The sequence below is a fragment of the Clytia hemisphaerica genome, unplaced genomic scaffold (assembly GCF_902728285.1).
Source record: "Clytia hemisphaerica strain Z4C2 unplaced genomic scaffold, Clytia hemisphaerica genome assembly, whole genome shotgun sequence".
NCBI lineage: Eukaryota > Metazoa > Cnidaria > Hydrozoa > Leptothecata > Clytiidae > Clytia > Clytia hemisphaerica.
Window position 1 is genome coordinate 379,338 of NW_027103855.1, and position 5,525 is coordinate 384,862.

At 32.4% G+C, this 5,525-nt stretch overlaps 1 long non-coding RNA gene across 1 annotated transcript; it reads right to left on the minus strand.

The window, feature by feature from the left end:
• Window positions 1-340: 340 nt before the first annotated feature.
• LOC136808173 (uncharacterized) lies at window positions 341-3,845 on the minus strand. The gene is made up of 3 exons (XR_010846832.1): window positions 3,584-3,845; window positions 1,954-2,016; window positions 341-1,425 (listed from the first exon to the last, which is right to left on the minus strand). It is a non-coding gene; the product is annotated as an uncharacterized lncRNA (long non-coding RNA).
• Window positions 3,846-5,525: the final 1,680 nt, after the last annotated feature.

The window sequence follows — 5,525 nt, forward strand, 5'->3', positions numbered from 1 at the left end:
CCCTATATATGTTGAGAAGATGTCACAGTAAAATCCTGGACTCTTAAAATAAGAAAAAAAATCTCAAAATAAGAGCACTTCTCTTAAAATAAGAGAAACACACTTGGGAGACTTTTAAGAGCACTGACACTTACCAAGTGTATAGACAAGTGCAGAAAACTTACCAAGTGCTCACTTTTTAAGTGCATATCTCTTATAATAAGTGTGATATTTCAAGTGAATTTTTCTTTGATTCCCTTAAACTAAGTGCAAAAATCTTGATTAGTTCAAAACTCTAATGTTTATTTTTTGCCTTAACGGACGTCCGAAACGTAGAACGATTAAAAGTAAACATTGTCTGTTTTGAAAGTAATGCTGTTATTCAGCAAACGTAGTCTTCTTGAAAATATAACTGTTATGAAAATTTAAAAAATTACAAGTCCTACCATTAAGAAAATCGGAAAAAGTAAATCACAATTGCTTGAAATATTCTTTTTAGTATACCATGTAAATTATAAACGGATTACAAAGTATCGAAATAATGAGTATTAAAGTTCATTTAGTGCCAAAAGGGAGAAAAACCTTTTTGAAAATCAAGATAGGAACAAAAATTAGGCGCTTACAAAGATTTCTAGGTGGAAACCGTAAAGATTTTCAAGTTTTATATTCACTAAAATATAGTTCATGCATTTATTTAGAAAAATATTATAAAACATCCCTGTAGTTGACAAATAACTTTTTCAAATATTCCAATTTTAGGTCAAAACGCATGAGATTGAGGACTCTTAGATTGATTTCGGTAATGTTTTTGAAGGTTTCCAAACTCTGAGGGGGGGTGGTTAAAATTGAGCAACCATAAGACTCATAGGACACCATGTCTCAATCTAACACAGACAACTTAATGAATTTACATCGAGGGGTAAATAACTCGAAAAAATCTTGTTCACTTGTCCAAAATAACCCTAAAAAATCTAAAAAAAACTAAATCTTAAACCTCAGAAGTTTCCAGGTAATTCCAAAAAATACCAAAAACCCTAAAAATTACCAAAAATCTTTCGATCTCTCTTAGGCTTTACTAGTCTAATCTAAAAGACTGGCTCTTATGCAGACAAATCATTACATTATTGATAAAAACAAGAAATATTCACTGCATATTGACCAAAACGACTATCAAATTGTGTCTCAAATTACACATTATTAAACCCAGATAATTATCAATTACTTAAATTCGATGTAGTGATTGTCATCATTGCTCGTGATATTTAGTGTACTGTTTTGAGTTTCATTGATTTCCAAAGGGTGTTTGTTTCATTTTCATGATTGTGTCTAGTATCCCTTGAGTACAAAACTGTGACTTAGAAATCCAGGAGAGGCTCGATAAGGATAATCATGCGTCATTTCATAGTATAAGGTGTCTTGAGGAAAGGGTCAACCATATAGTTTTTCCTGAAAATGGAAGGAAAACATTTATTATAATTGAAACATTTTACTAACAGCCTAATGATTGGCTAGTTTATATGATTGGCGAAGTTAGGTTTAAAATGTCTTGTACAGTCATGGTTTGTAGACTTCTGCAATATTTGCAAAATATTTCAATATCGATCAAAAACAAGTTCCCAAGAGGTTCTGGGTGCTTTCCTAACCCATCAAGTCTTTCAAAGTCACCCACTGCAGTCTAACCACAAGGGCTTGATTAACTGGCTTACACCAGTATCAAAACGCTGATTTTTGCTTGTGGTTCCCTCAAAAAAAAATTCAAAAGTAATGTAACGACTTCAAAAGTATTTTTCTTAACTTCCCTCCCCTTTCAGACTCATTGAAGTGTCATTTTGCTCTATTTCTCATAATTTTTCACTGAAATTTCATTTGTCTACAACCTTTTGTCCATGATTGTAGTGTACTGTACAGATGGGACATAAAATTTGACAGCCCAGATCCAAGATACAAAATAGGAAAAGAGTTTCTTTTGCTTACCATTAGTTCTTTCTGCCTGAAAGTAGAATCCATTATAGTAAGTTTTCTCTTGGGCATCCCAACCTGAAGAAATGAAATAAAAACTTGTTTTCAGATTTTTGAAATTTTGAGTAAAAATTCACATCTATATCTATACTGTCCTTTTGCTTTCTTTTTAATGCAAAGAAACAATTTCCCAAGTGGTTAGCACACACTTTAAAACAAACAGAAATGAGCCAAAAATAGATAGTAAATAGATTTAAAGAAGTCATTAAATTTAATGGCAATGGAGAACCATGTTGAGTCTTTCATCTCTTACCATAACCACGGTCAGAGATAAGCAAGTACTTCCCATAAAACACGGTCAGTATTATATGCATGAGAGATCAACAATGATAGAAATCAATTTGACTTTCCTCTTAACTAATATATTTAAATATTTGACTAAAAGTTCATAATTTTTCTTTAACTTCTGATAAAAGAGAATCATGATGAACCTTTCATCTCTTACCATAACCACGGTCAGAGATAAGCAAGTACTTCCCATAAAACACGGTCAGTATTATATGCATGAGAGATCAACAATGATAGAAATCAATTTGACTTTCCTCTTAACTAATATATTTAAATATTTTGACTAAAAGTTCATAATTTTTCTTTAACTTCTGATAAAAGAGAATCATGATGAACCTTTCATCTCTTACCATAACCACGGTCAGAGATAAGCAAGTACTTCCCATAAAACACGGTCAGTATTATATGCATGAGAGATCAACAATGATAGAAATCAATTTGACTTTCCTCTTAACTAATATATTTAAATATTTTGACTAAAAGTTCATAATTTTTCTTTAACTTCTGATAAAAGAGAATCATGATGAACCTTTCATCTCTTACCATAACCACGGTCAGAGATAAGCAAGTACTTCCCATAAAACACGGTCAGTATTATATGCATGAGAGATCAACAATGATAGAAATCAATTTGACTTTCCTCTTAACTAATATATTTAAATATTTTGACTAAAAGTTCATAATTTTTCTTTAACTTCTGATAAAAGAGAATCATGTTGAACCTTTCATCTCTTACCATAACCACGGTCAGAGATAAGCAAGTACTTCCCATAAAACATGGTCAGTATTATATGCATGAGAGATCAACAATGATAGAAATCAATTTGACTTTCCTCTTAACTATATATTTAAATATTTGACTAAAAGTTCATCATTTGTCTTTAACTTCTGATAAAAGAGAATCATGTTGAACCTAATTCATCTCTTACCATAACCACGGTCAAAAATAAGCAAATACTTCCCATAAAACACGGTCAGAGATAAGCAAATACTTCCCATAAAAAACGGTCAGTATTGTTTGCAAGAAAGGATATTTTCCAAATTTAAGAAGTGGAAAAAATTAAGAATTTCATTTCCCTTCCCCCAAATACAAATAAAGACCCAAGCTGGCCTGTGCACCTCATAAGAACAGAGACTGATTTTTTTGGGGCTTTTCTTAGCTACATTCGACATAGCTTTTAAAACAAAAACAAACAGACAAATCTGTGAAAAACTCTTCATGACTGAAAGCATCTCAAAGCAAAAAACCTTAGAACAATAAAAGCAACAGAAAAAAAAACATTACATTTATACTTGCCTTTTAAAGTTGTTGCTTGTCAAGATTATTTATCATGGCTTCCTTCCAAGATGGCGACTGAATCTTTCCCCTCGTGTTTTTGACTTCGGTTTTCCAGTGTTTGCAAGTGGCGGATAATGGGCGGGAATTTTTACATTTATTGTTTGAAAATTTTGGTCAAAAATGCTTGCAACTTACTTCCTAGATTCAAAGTATTGTTGATTAAGATATTCAGTAAGTTTTAAAAATGTTTTTAAAGAAATTTTGCTTTTGAAATATTTTTGTCTTCTTTCCAAACATTCCCACCCTTGCTCAAAGTTTTGCAATATATCTTTTCTCTCTCTCTTTTTCAACGGTTCAACACGAAGAGAGCAAAATTGAATTTGCTTTTTTGTTAACAAAGCTAACTTACTCAATAGGAGCAATTATGAGTAAACAAGACTCTTTGTTTCTATTGTGAGATTTTTTTATCATTATAAGAACATATCACTTAATTTAAGAGCATTTTTACTTGGTTCTTCGACTTATGCTTATATTGTACATAATCTCTTTATCTCTCCGCGTATTTTTTTTGCATAAAATGTCTTTTCCTTGTTTTAAGAAAACTTCACTTATTTCCAGAGTGCGCAAATTTTAGTTTTTATGTCTTTTCCTGATCAAGAGTGTTTCACTTGGAATAAGAAAGTTTCTCTTGAAAACTCTTAAATCTAGATGTATTCACTTATCAAGAAAACAGGATTTTACTGTGTGACGTTCAGGGTGATCTAGAAAATAAAAAATCTAGGGGGGGGATTTGGTTCTTCGAGCGTAAAAATCTAGGGCTGTCAATAAAGCGAGGTCGAAAATCTAAAGTAGTCTGAAAGTGACGCGAAAAAAATCAAAGGGGTCCTGAAAAATTGAAACAGATCCAGAGGTTTACCTTTCTCAAAAAGACCTACTCAACATAAGGAGGTACGAATTTTTTCAGGAATAGCCCATTATTATTATTATTGAGTTTAGTCCGAGGACTTGGTCCTCTAACCTTATATCCAGCTATCATATTTTTGTAACTTTGTTTTCTCTTTTGCCTTACTATGCCATTCTTTGATGGTTTCACGTTCTTCCTTCGAGAAATCGTCGGTTACTCTAAACTGGCCTTTCTCTCGCTTGTGGACTGATGCCAGAATCCAACGTTTCTCTTTTTCGTTCTTTAGCACGACTTTCAAGGGTCGCCATAGTTTTGTTTTGAATATCTTGTCCTTCCGAGCTCCTTATCTTTCTGCGCTGACGATATTTACCTTTAATCCCATTTGGTTTCTAACAATTTCTTCTACATAATCGTTATCACCTACCCGTTGTTCTTAGGTCTTCATTTTTGTTCTCACCAAAGCTGTAAACAATGATATTGCACGTTGTTAAAAAGTTTAACCATCGTTCTTCTTCGTTCTCTTCTTAGATGAAGTTCTTGATCGTTACTTCTGGTTTCTTTATCTCATCTTTATTAATGCTGTCTGTTGCTTTTGTTTTATATCGTGGTCTTTTTTCTTTAGCTCATCTTTAGTAGTGATGACTACCGTGTGTCTCTTTTTTTTGATCCTATAACGACGTTGTTCATAAGGTCATTAATTTTCTTATCAAGACTATCCAGTCTAGCGAAAACACATCGCTCGTTTTGATATATTTTTAACTTAAGTATTTATTGCCTTGTTGTATGTCATTCTTTGTTTACTTGTTTTGATCTTCTCTGATAGTATTGTGATGCATTTCGCACATTCAAATCTCCTTGCTTTGTATTGAAGGCAAATCTGTATTTGGTACGCTGGAATCTCCTAACAGGCATAACGAACAAATCTTTGATACCTCTTTCACTGCAAGACATCGTTATTCCCGGTTTATTTCATTTATTAAGTATTTATTTGGGTTGCAGGATCCATATTTTCTATAAGTTTTCGCCTTTTTGTTGCATTTTCAGGAGTACAACCAC